We start from the raw sequence: 18,478 nt of genomic DNA, 5'->3' as shown, positions 1-18,478 counted from the left end.
CGATGCTCCTGCCCCAGCCGGGCAGCACCCACAGCCCCCGGGCCCTCGCAGGGACACGCTGAGCCCAGCCCGGGGCTCCGGCTGGTGCCGCGGAGTCGCTTCTGAGGGGGAGCGCTCCGCCACGCCTGTGACTCGCTGCTTCCGCAGCCGTCCTGCATGGGCACGGCCCTCACAGGCAGCGCTTCTGCGCAGCCCTCTGTCATCAAAAATGAGCGGAAAATAAAACGAACTCTGCTAGCTCAGTGTTAGAAAGGAGGCATTCCTTTATTTTGGCACCTACTAGCTTGTATCCATGGAACTAAGACATATTCATGACTTTGCTAAAACTCACAGGCTAAACGTTCCCTCAAATTATTTGATGGATTTAAATCACTTCCCCAAAATTACTGACATTACACCAAGGGTCCCTTGAGAGTCTCTGGTGGTCATTTGGGGAATATCTTATTGCGCAAATTCTCCTTCTATGGTCAAGAGCCACTTTCTTCTTGAATGCCTTCCAGCTGCCGTCTTAGCAGGCCCACTCTCTTTATTCTCAAGGCTAAGATATCTACTTGCACACATTAAGCACTGGTGTGGGGGAATACAGGACTAAGCACTGTCTACTAAAGCTCCAGGACTTTTGACAATTTGTTCCAGTTAAACATTTTCCCAACACCTCTTCTTCCTTCTCTGGGAATCAAACACAAGCATTTTGTGATCACTAAGAGGAGTTCAACAAAGAATTTTGTATTTTTGCCTTGTTTGGTAATTTGGTTTTACTTGGTTTTGTAGTTTGCCTAACCACTGTAACTTCCATTTCATAATCTAGCTTTACTTAATTGATTTTGCTTAAACTTTGTAACTTTCAAGCCATAGTTTAATTTTACATTTGTAACTTGATTTTCATTGCTATGGAGACTATTAGCTCATAATAGAATGCTGATAACAAGGGACAGAGAAGTTGAGCAAACGTCACCAGCTGTGGCTTGATTACAATGACCTAAGACCTTCAGAACACTAAATTCCTAGACACATGTCCAGTTAAAAGAAACCTAAATTCCACTTGGCTGCAGTTAATTGCCTAAGGCGCCCCTTCATAGATAAGAGGTGGACAAGTCCGCGAAAACGAACAGCGCATGTGCAAGCATAGAAGTTCAAGCAGAGGACAGGATGAGGAAGGTGCTGGAATCAAATCAAACACCCCAACACTCAAAACAAAAGGGGACACAGTTCCAAACAACGCACAGTAGCTGACAGTCTTGTTCCACGGAAACATAAAGGACCAGCAATCCAAGTCATTTCCAATAACGTACCTCTGAGGTAGGTACCCAAGGGGACAGACTTTGGGTGCGGCTTGGGGAATGCTTCAAATATTACAATGTATATAAACCAAAGGGAACCTGCCTAGGTGAGCCTGCTTATGGAAGGGATACCCCCAGCATACTTCCCATAGCAAATAAAGGAGTGCTTAAGAGTTTGTGCTCTTAAGTGATATTCTTTGAATCATCACTGAGCCCAAGGCGGCCTCCAACCCTCCCGTCACCCACCAGCCTTCTCTCTTCACAAACAGCAGGTCCAGCAGTGCCTTCCCTCACGGGCTCAGTCACCAGCTGTGTCAGAAGTTCTCCGTCACACACTCCAGCAACATCCTGCACTGTTTGCTCTCTGCTGCACTCTACTGCCAGCAGACATCCCCACCCTGTTCCATTCCCCCTGCAGAGCCTCGTACCTACTATCCACGGGCACCTGGGAAGAAGGGGCAGTCACAGAGGAGACGTATCTGCTGTGCTGGGGAGGAACCAAAACCCTCTCGAGTCACAGCTGCCGGCCTCTATCTGCACAGCATGCTCTGGCTGCCCCACTCCTCATGGGCTTTTGGCTGGAAATGCAATTGCACTTTCTGCCTCATGTAGAAGTACCACGGCCATGCAAAAAACAGCCAGTGGGCCATATTGCAAAGGCACTGCAGTGTGGAGTTGAAGAAGGAAGGAGACCCTTGCCCAATTCCTAACCATACCAAAACCAACCATAAATGGGATTTCCATCTTGAAAAAACAAGGGACAATCCAGAAAGTGAATGTAGAGCTTATTCACAGGGTGACAAGGAAGGGAATCTTCCAGTGGAGTTGAGGTTTGATAGAGTTTTTATTCTGAGTCCCACTCAGAGCTGGCCCTGGAGAGAGCCATCCTGAAATGGTCATCACCGCCTCCTGAACTCCCTCCATGGCTTCACTGCAATGATCAGAGACACGTGTCTGGAGAGAGGCTCAGCTGGCTTCAAACATGGATGCTGCCCAAAGGGAAAACAAGAACAACAAAGGAACCATTACTTTGCAAACTCAGTGCCCCACAGGATCAAGAGAGATTCCCTGGTGCCCAGAAATACACAGAAATAGGACTGAGAGGACCATCTTCACCTCTGCCTTCATGACCTTGCTATCACTGGCCCATAATCCCACTAATCCATTCATCAAGGCGTCTTGAGAAGCAGCAGCAGCAGCAGCAGCAGCAGCAGCAGCAGCAGTTGGCGCAGCACAAAAAACAGCAGGCAGCAGTTCCCATGCCCTGTGTGTGCGTGGGAGTGGGGCCAGCATTGTCAGGACCAGGGTGGGTGGAGAGCATGGGCAGCAGCCATCCCAAAGGCCCTCTCATCCCAAGGACCCCCGCTCTCATCCCAAGGGACACCGCCTGTGGGGCTGAGACGAGGGGTCGGGAGGTGGCACTGAGCACTGAGATGATTTTTGCAGCGCAGCAAGGCAGCCCAGGTGCCACCTGAGCATTGAGGAGGCAGCAGCCAGCCCTGCCAGCAGCACCAGTGGCCACAGAGCTGCTGCCTTTCAGACTCACAGCAAAGCCCACCCAGCAGGACAATTTCCATGCCAGAGCTGCAGACCCATTTTCCTGTTACCTTGCTGGATCCCAGGGCAAAGTTTTGGACACTGTGACAGAGAATCTGCTTGTCCACGAGATTGACTGTCCTAACTGACTCCACTCAGCGTGAGCTCAGCACAACCAGAGCTTGGGCAATCCCTGTGGGCCCAGCTGAAGATGGCATTGCAGCCGAGCGGACAAGATCACTGCCTGAAAAAAGGACAATTCTACTGAAGTACTGAGGCCTGAACAACAAGCCCTAAGCCAAAGCTGACCTCCAGATGAACCTTCCAACCAAACATTGTATTTCTATTTGCTCATTAACAAAATATGCACGATCATTGCCGGTATGATATATGTATCTGCTCATTAGTGAAGCATGTGTTTACCTTTCCATACTTAGAAGCCAGACTAGGCCACAGAATCAGGTATTTCTCGGGCCTTGTTTGAAGGTATATGGTCAAAGCAAACTCGCTTGGTTTCTCCCTGAGCCCTGGCCAAGAGGAGGATGGAAACAGATGTTCCCACACTAGAAGTTATGGTAGCCTGTTTATTCAACAGTATAAAATCTGGGCCCTCTCCCAGCCAAGCTGGCGGCCTCACCTGCGGGTGGGCGCACCGCATAGGAATTCTCAGTTACTGGGAGTGCCTCTCCAATCCTTTGCTGTGACAGGGGTTCCCTGGCTGATGTGTGTGTCTGGGTGACGGTCAAGTATGAGGGTAACTGGTGATGTGTCTTTCTTAATCCCTACGGGCAATCTCTTGTAGTAATGATTAGGTGCATTGCTTAGCTTATCCTTTTGCACTTCTTTGCTGCTTTGGACTACAGTAAATGACACTTATTCCTTAAGTTGGTGTTGGTGTCTTTGGTGCTGACCCTGCCTGCTGGCAAAACAGCAACCCATTCGCTTCAGAGTTGGACTCGGTGGATCCCTTCCAACACAGAACATTCTGCAAGTCTGTGATCACTTCTACAAGGTTCACTCAGATGGAGTTTCAGCTAAAACACTTGAAATTAGTTGCTGAACTTGGAGTTGGTAGATGGTTCCTGTTGGTAAGCATGGGAGTGAGACAACAGCTTCATGTGTGGTTTTGGGGTGTCTCCCCAGTTTTGTGGGGTCCTCCATCCATTTTGGGATATCACACCTCCATTCTGGAGGTCTCCACTCAGCGATTTTGGATTCCAGTCCTTCCATTCTGGGGTCCCCCTTTCACTTTGTGCACCCCATCCCCATCTTCCACACATTCCCAGTATCCCCAGTGTCCCCTGAAGGGCCAGCAAGGCACTGGGGCATGCTGGGACGCACAGCAATGTCAGTCACCTGTCCTGGTGACACATGTGGCTCCTCGGCCCTTTTTGGGGTGCCATGGGGTGCCAAGGCCACGGTCAGGAAATGCCTTTGCTGCCACACATCCCTGTGCAGGCTCTTGCCCCGCCCATTATGGCCTCATGTCCCCCCTGTCCCTCACTGTCCCCTGACAGCTCCTGTGTCCCTGCACCCCCCTCAAGAGCAGGACTTTGGTGCCAACACCCCAAATCCATGCGGTGGCTCTGTCCCCATGGTATCCCCACATGTACTTTTAGGGATGAGAATACTCCTTAGCTTATCTAATAATCACAGTATGTTTTTAAAGTTCTACTTAGGACCTTCATGCTCTTTTTGTTTTCATCAATACATGTAGGCAGGAACCAGCTCCTAACAAACATGACATGGCAGAGGAGGATATCCTGTGGACAGCTTTGAAAGCTGACTGATGGCTGTGGCTGTGGGAGAGAGAAGGCTGGAGGAGCAAAGCAGCAGCAGGGACTGCAGGCTGAAGCTGCTCCTCTGAACATTCTTACTCCCATTTCCGAGAGTAAAGTGAGTAAGACAGCGACTTGTGCATTGACAAGGCAGAAACAGGGTAACCCAGGACAGCAGAAACATTTCCAAATGGCAGCCGGGGAAAGGAAAAGGCAGGAAACAGCGTCCCTGGCGCAGCCCCCAGCGCTGCCACCCTGCACAAGATGGCGGCCGGGGCTGAGGCAGCCACGCACAAGATGGCGGCCGGGGCTGTGGCTGTGCCTCTCAAGGCGCTCTGTGGCCCCTGCCGGCCTAGCCCTGGCCCCGGAGCAGTGCCGGACTGGCAGAGCACCCTCTTTCAGCCACCTGTTTAAATGGACATTAACAGACACCTGGGGAACTGACAAGGCGTGGCACCACCTCGGCTGGCAGTATTTTGTTATCAAGGCAATTCAAATAGGTGAAAATCGGAAGAAACTCCAGGGTCTGAATGTTTTAAAATAAAAAACTTCCCCCCCCCTCCCCCGCACAAGATAGGGCCAAAAGCATTTCCTGTGAAGATGGACTTCGTTTAGCATAAAGAGGCATCAGAACTGGTTTCTTCCAGGCAGGAAGATCTGCTTTTTAAAGTAGGGATATCTACTTGAAGCACATCATGCAGTGGGTGCTCACCTGCAATGTGTATCCCTCAGGGTACCTATTTATTTAGAACACTATGAAGACCATGTAGAAATGAAAAAAAAACAAAAACCCAAACCTAATTGCAGCAGGACCTCCATTGTGGTTTAGTTTGTTCCTTATGAGATTCTTCAAGTTGAGCACAGAATTTCTGTTTGGCAGACACACAGGCAGGGGCTTCTTGGGTTGCTGTGCTGGTACCCATTATTTTCATTAGGGGACTGCAGGAAAAAACGAGAAGCCCATCAGCTACTGAAGATAAACAGTCACTGACAAGAACCAGTGTGTGAAGAAATGTGAGGGGGGGAAAAGGCAGGAAACGTGAGGTGACAAGTGTGAGAAATTTGAGTGAAAAAGGGATAGAGAAGTGTGAGGGAAGAAAAGGGTAGGAAGCTTGAGTGGAAAAGGGTGAGAAACCTGAGGGGAAAATGGTGAGAAATGTGAGTGAAAATAGGAGAGGAAGTTGAGGGGAGAAAAGGGAAGGAAATAGGATGGGAAAATTCTAAGAAACATGAGCGGTGAAGGGTGACAAACATAAGGGGGAAAAAGGGAGGGAAATGTCAGGGGAAGAGGGTGAGAAACTACCAGCAAAAGGAGAGAAACTGGCAGGAAATGTGAGGGGAACATTGTGAGAAACATGAGTGGGGGGAAAAGGCAGAAAACATGAGTGAAAAAAGGGCACAGAATGTGCAAAGAAAAATGTAAGAAGATGAGGGGAAAAGAATGAGAAACATCAGGGGGGAAGTGTGAGAAATGTGGGAGGAAAAGGGTGAGAAACATGAGGGGAAAAGTGAGAACTGTGAGGAAAAAACTTTGAGAAACATGAATAAAAACCAGCAGGACACATGACAGGAAAATTGTGAGAATCATGATTGGCAAGGGGTGGAAGTGTGAGGGGGGAAAGGACAGGAAACGTGAGGAGGGAAGGGGGTAGGAGGGAAGGCACTACTGGCATAACAGCTGTAATAATTCCTAACAAATCTCCCCACACATTTGCACTTTTATTGGACACGCCCCGGGCTCCTCTGTGTATTTGTCGGTACCTCTACCTTTATTCCTCTTTGGAAGCAATGGAACGGGCAGGATTTGCCCACCCACAGGAGCTGCTCCAAGCTGGGAATGCAACTGGCAGTGCTGATTTCCAGAGGCTTCTGGCTCCCGGCTGAAGCCAAGGCCAGGAGCGGGTTGAAAGGTGCTGGCGCTGCTGCTGCTCTGTGCCAGAGAGCCCCGGCTGGGAGGGCACGGTGCCCACTGCGCCGGGGGCTCTCTCTCTCCTGCCAGAGCTGGGCGCACCTGGGAAGGAGTGATGATGACTTGTGGGAAAACCAAGGGCTTTGTGGGGGCTGCATTTCTCTGCACACACCCAGGCCACCTGGGGCACAGAGCTTGGCCCCCAGCAAAGGTCAACTAGAGGAAAACTGTAGGAACCCAGATTGCCGAGAGGATTTCTCTGCCTGTTTTGAAGGGTTCTTACCCCCCTGAACAACACTGTTTTAGCTTCAAACCTTGGAAAAAATTACCAACAGTCAGACAACAACTAGAAAATACAGTGGTGTGAATTAGCTGATAGACTTCTATGTAAGATTGTCACAGGGTGAAAAATTTAGAGGTTTTGGGCTTCTCTTTGTAGTACATAGAGAAGAGTAAAAAATATCAAAATGGAGGATTGTTGTTGTTCTCTAAACCTTCTTCTCCTTCTTCTACTACTCCATGTTCTGCAGTAAAAGTAGTTTGGATTGATTGGATAGAAAATTCCGCAGTTCCTAGTCGTGTTTCTGAATCATTGGTAGGAAAGTGAAAATAATGTACCTTTTTAGTAACTATTGGTTAAAATATCTTTAAAAAGCTGTGTAAATCCTGATAATTGGACTCACTCCTACTTTTCTTCTTTCTGTGCTGTACCTGGGTCACCCTAGTGACTCTGTTCCTCTGATAAGACTTAATAAACAACTATCTGGAAGCATTGAAACTAAAGGAGACATCTCGGTTTATCTCTCAAACTCCTTGCAAGGACTTTCGGTAAATTCTGTCCCATCCGGAGGGACTAGATTTACAGCACGGTAAAGTGTCAGAAAACAACTTAATGGAAATGGTTTCATTTTGATTTTTCTTTACTGTTCAGTAAAAATGGCCAAAATGAGAGGTTACCAAGCAGGGCTCCATCCCCGCTGCCAGCTCAGCGTTAGAAAGGAAGCATTACTTTATTTTGGCACTGGGTGCATGGGGAATCACTTCTCTAACACATGCACACCCAGCAATTTCACCTGCTAGTTTGTATCCATGGAACTAAGACATTGTGATTTAGCTTTGATTCAGCTAATTCTGTTTTGTCTCAACCCTGGCTGTCAGAGGCATGCTGAGGGAGGAAGTGCACGTGTGCCGCTTGCAGGAGGCAGCCAGGAGATGGGGGAAGCCTTGTCTCTGGGGAGACTCTGCCTGTCAACACCTCACATGGGACAGGCAGTCAGTAGGTGACACTGTACACGCCAGAGAGGCTTCTCAAGTCAGATGGTGAAAGGTCTCCACCAATGGATGGCAGAGAAAACTTGGAGTGGACAATGCTCCCCTGTCAGCGAGCAGACTTTGGAAGGGGACAGGGGATATAAACTCTAATTTTATATAACTCTAACTTCTATAGGCTCTATCATGAGCTTTAGGGCTCGCTGCTGCTCGCTGCTATTTGTTCGCTGGCTCACTCGCTCCCTCCCTGGACCTGCCCCAGCCTGCCTTTTGGCTCTGCTGCCCTGTTACAAAGAACCCAGATCCAATATGGAAATGAGTTATTAAAATTTATTGAGAACTCAATAAAAATGGCAGAGCAAAAGGGGACAGCACTGGGAGCGTGGCTGGGTGCCAGAGGCTCACCCACAAAATGGTAGTCCTGCCTTTTATATCCTTGTGATTGCATCAGCCTGATGCATATTTATTCACGGCTTTGCATAGTCTCGCCCCCTGGTCAGTCATTTGGGAGCCTGCGCTTTTCTGTTGCTGTGGCCTTCAGGGTCCTCTCTGGTTGGAGTCCTAGTCCTTTTATGGTGGTGCCTTCGAAGTCTGGCTGGCAACAGCGCAGCCCTTTGCAAACCCCAGAACTGCTATTACAACATACAGATATACAGCCCTGCAAAACCAACCTCCACAACAAGACCACCCCAGCAACACTAAACATTTCAACATATCCTATCACCTTGATATGTTCCCTGGGAAAATATCATAATATTCAGCATCACAACTCATAATATAACTCATAAGATGACCCATAATTCATACAACATACGGCAAAAGCCAACTCTCAAGAAGTCATTTATAGCAATCCCCCCTCTTATTCTTTGAAACCATTATTTGGCTTGAGCTGTATGTTAGATTCTTTATCTGTGTCATTAGTTCATACCTTTGGTCTTAATCGTTTTTTTTTCACCAAGCTTGCCCAAATAAGTTATCGCAGCAGTCACTGTTTAAGATGAATAACAAGCACCTTTTCATGTGAGTATGGGTTACCAGATAAGAATCCCAGGTACTTCCATAAAATAGATTTTGATAACCCTTCCAGCAGGAGTCTGCTTGCATCTCCAAATAAGAAGTGGAATAAGCACCAGAGGTCCAGTAGGACTCCTAATCCCACAGCCACAGCCTATGGGGTTGCCGCCCATAGCTGGCTCCTTACGTGGAGAGTACAGATATCCACCTGGTCTTGCCCTCTGGCCTTGTAGGCTCACATCCACATCATACAGAGTTCCTGCTGGCATTTGGAAATACTGGGTTTGATTCTCTTTGATGTTCTCCTCCTATTCGATTTTGGTTAATTCTTGATTCTCTGGCAGCAATAGTTTGAATCCACAACATAAAACTACAATCACAGCTCTGGGGTTCAGATACTTCAAACAGGGTACGTAGCTAGCAAGAACCCCATAGATTTTAAAAGGACCAGGTGGGGCTTTCCTCTTTTTGTATCTTACACACATGCAAAGACAGTGATTGCTATACCCCAAACCTTCCCCCGCCGTTTGTGGATGGATTAAACCATCCCTGGGACGATGTCAGAGTTTATACAGTTTTTGTCCCTCAGGTATCCCAAACCACCGGTCTACTTGCCACCCACTTTAGGGGCATCCTCAACTGTCCTGCTGCTGATGTTACAGTCCACTGGCAGGGTTCGTTGACAGGTCCTTTAACTCTGTTGACATGGGTCCAGCCTCGCTCAGCAGTTCTGACGGCTGTCTCGGTTGCTACCAGCACCTAAAAGGGGCCTTCCCATTGTGGTATTAATGGTGGTTCATTCCAAGATTTAATTAACACCCAGTCCCCAGGCTCGAGGTGATGTATTTTAAATCTAGAAGGGCAGTTTGGGGAATCACCCCTCGTTTTCTTCAATGTTCCAAATTTCGGAACATTGAAGAAAATGTTTTTATGGTTTTAATATATTTTGTGATGTTTGCCTCCCCTTCCTCATCAGTTGCGGCTCTGTGAGCTGCGGCTAAAAAAGGTAACCCAAAGATCATTTTGTAGGGAGATACCCCTGGGTCAGATCGTGGTTGCGTTCTAACCCTTAGTAACGCAAGGGGTAAGCATTTTATCCAAGACATCTGAGTCTCAATCATCAATTTGGTCAATGCCCTTTTAAGAGTTTGATTCATCCTCTTGACCTGTCCGGAACTTTGCGGGTGCCACGGTGTATGTAGCTCCCATTTTATCCCCAGTGCTTGGACTAATTGTTGTAACACTTTAGAGACAAAGCGTGTTCCACCGTCTGAATCAATTCGGTTAACCATCCCATATCGGGGAATAATTTGTTCCAACAACATTTTAGAGATGGTGTTGGCTGTTGCTCTCACAGCAGGTATAGCCTCTACCCAATCGGTTAAATGGTCCACCACTACCAGTAAATATCTCCAGCGCTGGATTTGGGGAAGTTCAGTAAAATCCACTTGTATATTTTGAAAGGGTCTTAGGGCCAGGTCCTAGGCACCTAAAGTTGTTCTTCTCATTACCTTTTTGTTCATCTTCTGACAAAGCACACATCTTTTGGTTACTTCTTTTGCAATTCCAAAAACACCTATACACCCATAACTTTTCAAAACTTCATCACAAAGGGCCTGCCTGCCCCAATGGGTCTTTTGATGTGTTCTTTCTAATATTTCTTTGGTGAGGGGTCTGTTTAACAGCTGCCTTTCATCTGGGAGTTTCCAATTACCTGCATGATCTATTTCTGCTCCTATTTCCTTCAACCTGTCCTCTTCTTGCTTACTAAACCTTGGAGCTTCTGACTCTTTATCTTTGGAAGTTAGGACTATCATTACTTTCTCCTTCCCATTCTCTGCAGCATCCTTTTCTTCTCTGTCAGCAAGAGTATTTCCTCTAATCTCTGGAGCCATTCCCCTTTGGTGACCTTTAATATGAACAACAGCTATATCCTCTGCTGATCTCAGGGCTTCTAAGACCTCCAAAATCAGTCCTTCATGAATCAGTCCCTTCCCTTCTGAGTTTAGTAACCCTCTCTCTTCCCATGTCTTTCCAAAGGGATGCACCATGCTGGAGGCATATTTTGAGTCAGTGTAGATTGTTCCTCTTCCACGGCCTATTAACTTTAAAGCCCGGACTAAAGCACATAATTCACAAGCCTGGGCTGACCAATTTGGGGGCAATTCTCCTTTTTCAGCTACTATCATCTTTTGTCCATTTATGATGGCATCCCCCGATTTCTGTCGCCCTTGTGTTGAGCTTTTGACGGGGTACCCTTCCTTCTCGGACCAGGGTAAGAGAGCAGAGGAGGCTGCTGTTCTGCTAAGTTCTTTATTTCATAGTCTCATAGCTTTCTTGAAGGCAGAGTTCAAAGGGGCTTCATGATAAAGCCAAGCAGCAACAGCAAACAGCAGGCAGAAAACAACTTCTTCTTCTTCTTCTTCTTCTTCTATATGCTCTATGTGCTCTATATGCTCTATATTTTTTCTTACAGAATTGTGGATTATATTTGTTAACTGACCAATATGATTAACACACGATTCTAGTTTTCCTTTTCTTAACCTATCCTGGTCTAATTCTAACAATCCTAAGTCTTCCACAGGTGTTACATAGGTATTACACAGATTTGCGTCTATAGTTTCTATCAGTTCTTATTGTTTATGTGAACACTCTATCTAAAAAACGTGAACAGTATGATTCTACCTATATTTTGTCTAAAGTGAAGAATTCTGTGAATAGGTAACACTGCTGCAGCAAGAACTGTGTTTAAGGTCTGTGCTACAGCTTTTTAATGTTTAAGGCACTTAGCATATATTTCTACTAAAAGTTAAAAAAATCTATATTTCTATTTCACTTTGGTGTGGCTTCATGTATCTCAACTTGTCCAAAGGTTTTAATTCAACCCCTGTGCTTTGGCTTCCCTCTGGGCCTGAGTCCAGAGGAGCTTTCACTCCAACACCCTTATATGCATCTTGAGAAGCCATCTATATACAGAATCTTCCCTCCTTGGAGTGGTTAGTCAGTTAAGTCCTCCCTCACTTTACCTATTCCTTGCTGTCTTGGTATTTAGTTTTTCAGCTTCTTCTTTCCCAATTCTTTTCCAATTTAGCACAGTTTACCTTTCAGTCCTTGATGAATTCCTGAGGGCTCTAACAGGTGGGGCTCCCGATCCAGGCAAGCAGAATCAATAATCAGCAGCCAAGTTAGTCCAGGAGATCCAAACAACAAGACAGCAAAGGACAGAGAGCAGAGATAAACCTGTCCCACTTCTCCTCTGAACCTTCAGACTGGAGCTTAGAAACCCTCCAGAGGCTGATCTGCTGCAGCTGAAGGTGGAAGGCCAGGTGAAGCTGGGGAGGGTAATTCCCGCCTGGTCCCACTCTGAGGGCTCTGGTAAGAATAGCTAAAGATGGTTTGGCTGGGCCACACTCTCAAGGTTCAAATACCTTACAACACAGAGGAGTGCTGTAATGTTATTTGAATAAAGGAAGAGGCCATGGGATTTTGCATGAGGTCTCTCAAATTGTTAGAGCCTCCTTTTTATCCTAATTTCTAGGTGCATTGCTCTCTTCCTTCCCCCGCTGCCTGAGGTACTTGGAAGGTACAGACCTCCTGAATCACCTTACTCTATGGCCCCCTCTAATATGGACCCTCTGTTTTTATATATATACACATATAAAACCAAACACCATTCTTAATTCTTTTAAGGCCTTGTTCTCTTTCTCCAAGTTCAGGAATTTAAGGCGGCCTTGGCTGAGCAGCTGTGCATGCCAATTAGTAACATTTTCTACAACTGAGAATTTCTGTTGTTCCTTCCCTGTCTCTGAGTCCCTGGCCCTGTGGACAGGCAGATTCACAGGGTCTGTTTGTAAAGACACTTTTCTCTTATTGCTTTCACCCCCTCCAAAAAGGTAGCGCGATCAAGAGCTCAGCTGAAGTGCTTCCTCGCCACTTCATGCAGCACGGACAGCAAAGTGTGGGAGCTGGAAGTGGTTGCACGGCAGGAAAGTGGGACATAGTTGCCATCCCAGAGCCGTGGTAGGATGAGTCCCACCCTGGAGTGCTGCAGCCAAAGGCTACAAAGCCTTGAGAAGGGACAGGCAAGGAAGGAGAGGCGCTGGGGTCACCGTCCGTGTAAGGGAGGGTTCCAGGTGTCTGGAGCTCAGTGATGGTGCTGATGGGCTTGAGCATGTCTGGGTAAGAATCAGGGGGAAGGCCAAGAAGGCAGATAGCGTGGAGGGGGTCTGTTAAAAAACAGCCAGGCAGCATGAAGAGACGGGCAAGATACTCCCTAAGTAGCTGGGAGAAATGTCAGCATCATTAGCCCTCGCTCTCTTAGGACAGTTCAGTGGAGCAGACGGAAGTTTCCTGGAGTCTTGGGATGTGTTTTGGGCCCCTCACATCAAGAAAGATCCTGAGGGGCTGGAGTGTGTGCAGAGAAAGGAAGAGAGCTGGGGAAGAGCCTGGAGAAGCAGCGATGAGGAGGGGCTGAGGGAGCTGCAGGGGCTGACATTGGAGAAGAGCAGGATCGGAGAGGAACCTTCTCACTCCCTGCAACTCCCAGGCAGGAGGCTGGAGCTAGTGCAGCTCAGGCTCTGCTCACAGGGAACAAGGGACAGGACAAGAAGAAATGGCCTCAAGCTCTGCCAGGAACGGTTTTGATTGGGTATTAGGGAAAAATTTCTCACCTGAAAGGCTTTTCAAGCACTGGCCCAGGCTGCCCATGAATCGTGCCTCAACCGCGCCAGGAGACACTTCAGAGACAGAGTCAGAGAAGCGGGTATTTGTTTTATTCGGCGCGCCAGGTGTGTGGGGATCGCTCCTCCACACACACCTGGTGCTCTCTACAACACAGTATTAAGGGTTAAATTATGAATATTCATCACATTCCTTGGGACAGGTGTGGTTAAACAAATTATTTCTCGGAAGTTATTAGCATATGGGCCACGCATGCGCTGTGTGTCCTGGTGGTCGCGCTGAGGAAGGCCTCTCCTCTTCCTCGGGGGTCTTTCTGATGAAGGCCAGTACTCATCCTCGCAGTGAACTTTTCACCTTTCTCCCTGGGCATGCGTAGTCCTTTGAGGAATGATTTAGCAGTCTCTGAGATGATCCTTGTCCCCTCTATCTTGACAAGATTAGGGTGAATTCGGCTTCTCAGGTTTTGTAATTAACATCTTCTGTCTGAACTAACATTTGCTGTCTCCCAACAGTTAACTTGTGCTTACATGAGTTATTGACTGCCCCTTCTTCACCCATGGAATTGGTGGGATGTCCACGCCTGCGGGCACATCAGGAACGTGTGGATGGGGCACTTGGGAACATGGTTTTGAGGTGGACTTGTCAGGGTCAGGTTTGTGCCCTCCGACTTGATGGCAGGACCACTGTGGGGCAGGACACAGCCCAGATGCTGGCAGCTGACTCAAGCCATACAGATGAGCCTTCCTTGTCTCAGTGCTGGCAGCTCAGCCACTGGCAATGTGCCACATTAGCCTGCTGCAGAACTGTCTCGGTTTGGAGACAAATTCTAGGAGAAAAATGCTCCAAACTGAGTGTTTTTCTCTAAAGAGAGAGGACTTCAGGAACTCCCCTTTCTTCTGCCAATTAGAGAAATTGATACCAGCGGGTGGGAAAAAAACCCCAAACCTGTTTATTAACAAAAAAGTAAAGGTGTGTGCAAGACTCAGAAAAAAAAAAGAAAAAATAAAACCTGAACCTTACACCCACCCCCACCCGGCCACGTGGCCGAGAGGCAAAGGCGACGACTGCCCTTCTTTTGTCTCTGGGGGAAAGGGGGAGAAAAGAGTTCTCAGCAGCTGGGAACCTGTTGAATTTCTGGCGTGGGTCTTCTCCTTGCAGCAGCTGAAGTCGGTGGATTTTAAAGTCCTTTCCTCGTGTTGGTTCAGCTACTCCAAGCTCTCGGCTTCGGGGCGGTCCCAGCGGCTCCCCGGACGGGCCAAAAGGAAAAATAAACAAGCCAAGCCAAAACATTTCATGGAAAAAATGCAAACAAACACCACCGAGAGGATTCCCGGTACAGCCTCCAGGCTGGGGGAAGGGAGGGGAAAAAAACCTTTTGGCTTCACACTAGCAAAAAAACCAAAGCAATCCACCAAAAGGAACAATGCAGCGTCCCGGCGCAGAGCACCCGGGGAGAGAGAGACGGAACAGAGCCCGCGCAGGAGCCCGAGGCTCCCCGCCCCAGCCCCAGGTCCGTCTGAAAGCTACAGCAACTGTTCTCTGGGCATAAAGCAGGCCGTGAGGGAGTAAAGCATCACCATAAAATCAGCCCAGGACAGCCCCAAGGGCTCCAGAGGCAGCTGCTTTTACAGCTGCTTCTTCCCCAGCCTCAGCTGCTGCAACAGCTTCTTCCTCCTCCTCAGAATCCCCAGCTGCAGCACTCGCCTCCTGTGCTGCCCCTTCAGCTGCAGCAGCTTCCTGCCTGCCCCCTTCTCCAGCCCCTCATGGTCCCTCTGCACGGCAGCAGCACCAACCTCCCCCGCCGCTTGCATGCCCTCTGCCCCCTGTCTGAGGGGACACTCTGATGCCAGAAGAGTTTGGGTTTGATTTAGTTCTCATCTAGTTGTAGCTTTTAGATGATTGTTGTCTCAGTTTAGAGTTTCTTACTAACTGCAGTACTTCTCCTACCCCGTTACACACATGTGTGTACAAACACATTCCTGCAATCCTGTTGGAATCTTGCTTCTTCGGTGAACCAAGGCCATCTCACTGTCCCATGTATTTAGACATACCCAGTGAGGGGCTAGAAGCAAGGGGGGCCTTCAGTCAGGCTCCAAAGCAAGAGGGGGAATGACTTCATTAGCTGGACTTGTACTTGGGCATTCTTGTCAACGACGCTACTTTGCCAAACTCATCCAAGTGTCAAAGCCTCGTGTCACGTGTGCACTTGTCCAGAAGTGCACCTGGAGGAGCGTCAGGAAACAGGAACTGCTTTGGATCATCTCTGTCTTGTTTGGCTAGAAGGGGCTAGAAGGCAAGAACTCAGCCCATCAGCCACACCACTCACTGGCAACAGCACCCGCAGAGGACAGCACAGGGCGGGCTGGCCTGCACCTTGCGACCAGGCAACCTCTCCCCAAGGCCTGCGCAGCTCAGGGGGAAAAGCCACATCACTTTTGCCCACGATCCATCCAGCGCTGCTCCTTTGCATTCGCCTAAGTGCGAGTCAAGGCTGTCCAAAGGCTCCCGGTTTGCATTAGGATGTCCCATCTCTTCCGAGTGCTGACAGCACGCGTGCGTCAGACGGGCTTGTGCTCTGCCCTCCACTGCTGGAGAGCCCGTAGCCAACCTTCTCAGGCACCACATTCGCTGCGTTCACGGCGCTCGCCCGGCGGCAGGAGGCTGCCTCCGGCTCTGGAGGCCAAGGCTAAAAGTCAAGGGTGCCTCTTGATGGGCAGGTGATTGCCCCATGCTCAAAGCTGAAAACAGGACACAGGAAAGGCCTAGAAGCACAGGGCGCTTTGGGTTGGGCTGTCCCGAAAGAAGAGAGATGCCCTCTTGCACTGGGGCTTCCTTTCCTTTGCCCACTTTCCCAATGGCAATTGGAGCTTTCCTTAGCAGGCCCCTGCAGCGCCTTCTCTCCGAATGCAGTGTGGCTCTGCTGCCTACCCAAACCCTTGGATGCTTTCTTCCCTCGCCTTTACCTAACTGGGGGATAGGCAGGGCATGCCAGCCTATTTCCCCCAGCCCCCATCACCACTCCTTGCCCAAACTCTCCTGGATCCTAAGGCAGAAATCTGCTCATTGCTCCCCGTGACAAGATCAACACTCCTTTCAGTTTCAACATTTCACTGATTGCCCATTGCTACAGCGGCACTGCCTAGAGAGAAGTGCACCAAAGCCAGCTGGAGCTGAAAAAGGAGATTAATTCCAGCTTGCTCTGCCCATGCCTCTTCCGTACAATCAACAGGTTCTCTTACAAGCTTAGTCCAGGTGGTTACATCTTTGCTGACTCCATGGCAAGATACAAAAATCACTTTCAGTTCACATGGACAAATGCCTTGACAGGTTCCAAAGGGGCATCTATACACATCCAGGTATGCAGAGAAAGACACAAACATCCAGTGCATTCTCTAAACACCCACCAGGCTAGAACAAAACTCTACAGCATGACACAGGTTTACATAGAAATTCATACATAAATGAACATAACCATCTGTGGTCTGTAAATATATTGACTTCTATATAAAAATGGTTATACATAGCAGGCACCGATCCATAATTGTACAAATACCAAAGTACCCATCGACACTTCCATCTGAATCGTGCCTCAACCGCGCCAGGAGACACTTCAGAGACAGAGTCAGAGAAGCGGGTATTTGCTTTATTTGGCGCGCCGGGCGTGTGGGGATCGCTCCTCCAAACACACACCTGGTGCTCTCTACAACACAGTATTAAGGGTTAAATTATGAATATTCATCACATTCCTTGGGACAGGTGTGGTTAAACAAATTATTTCTCGGAAGTTATTAGCATATGGGCCACGCATGCGCTGTGTGTCCTGGTGGTCGCGCTGAGGAAGGCCTCTCCTCTTCCTCGGGGGTCTTTCTGATGAAGGCCAGTACTCATCCTCGCAGTGAACTTTTCGCCTTTCTCCCTGGGCATGCGTAGTCCTTTGAGGGATGATTCAGCAATCTCTGAGATGATCCTTGTCCCCTCTACCTTGACAAGATTAGGGTGAATTCGGCTTCTCAGGCTTTGTAATTAACATCTTCTGTCTGAACTAACATTGCTGTCTCCCAATAGTTAACTTGTGCTTACATGAGTTAGTTATTGACTGCCCCTTCTTCAATCCCCCCTTTTCTTTGGTTATTTGTAATTCTTTACAAATCTTGTATGTCTTTAAAGTAAGAACCCTTCTCTATCTTATTTCTAAGTTTATACTTGTTTATATTGAGCATAAGCATCGCAATTCCAAGTACATAATATCATACAACAGTAACTACTAATACAAACAATAAGTAAGAATGCAATAACACAAATAGCTATTACAAACAATTGTTTAAGCCAGGATAAGTTGGGTAACCATGATGTAAGTTTGTCTCATACCTCTTTAAGCCTTCAAGAAGTGTCATCTAAAGTGATTTGATGCAATGTTCACTTTGGATAAATAATTTTAACAGTTTTCTGGATATGACTATGAGACCTTTTTATCTTAGCCCACCCATCTGTGCTAATAATTTTTTTTTTTTTTTATCTAATTTAAATCATAATTAGAGTTAGGGCTTGGATCTGAACTCTACTGGCCACTGCTTTTGCTGTTTTGTCTGCCATAGCATTTCTCAGTTCAGGGATAGTGTTACCCTGGGAGTGTCCCCTACAATGCATTATAGCCACTTTTGAAGGTTTTACCACTGCTTCCAGTAACTGCATGATTTCAGTAGCATGCTTGATTTCTTTCTTCTGTGAGGTTAATAAACCTCTTTCTTTCTAGATAGCCCCGTGAGCGTGTACCACCCCAAAAGCATACCTTGAATCAGTCCAAATGTTGATAGGTTTTCTTTCGGCCAACACCAAGGCTCGAGTTAGGGCTGTTATTTCAGCCTTTTGAGCTGATGTCCCCACGTGTAATGGTTTTGCCTCAATGACAGTGTCTGTGGTTGTAATTGTATACCCAGCGAGCTGCTCACCATTCTTGATATAACTGCTCCCATCAGTGAAGCAGCTGTCTGCATTTTCTAGCGGAGAGTCCT

General features: G+C 47.9%; 1 long non-coding RNA gene across 1 annotated transcript; it reads right to left on the bottom strand.

Moving 5' to 3' along the window:
- Positions 1–1,794: 1,794 nt before the first annotated feature.
- On the bottom strand, positions 1,795–12,020 carry LOC138103967 (uncharacterized). The gene is made up of 3 exons (XR_011147905.1): positions 11,888–12,020; positions 5,392–5,533; positions 1,795–2,269 (listed from the first exon to the last, which is right to left on the bottom strand). It is a non-coding gene; the product is annotated as an uncharacterized lncRNA (long non-coding RNA).
- Between the last annotated feature and the right edge of the window lie 6,458 nt (positions 12,021–18,478).

This window comes from Aphelocoma coerulescens (assembly GCF_041296385.1).
Source record: "Aphelocoma coerulescens isolate FSJ_1873_10779 chromosome Z unlocalized genomic scaffold, UR_Acoe_1.0 ChrZ_unloc_scaf_1, whole genome shotgun sequence".
In the NCBI taxonomy this organism is placed as follows: Eukaryota; Metazoa; Chordata; class Aves; order Passeriformes; family Corvidae; genus Aphelocoma; species Aphelocoma coerulescens.
The sequence above is the reverse complement of the archived record's forward strand: the minus strand, read 5'-3'. Positions and strand labels throughout refer to the sequence as shown.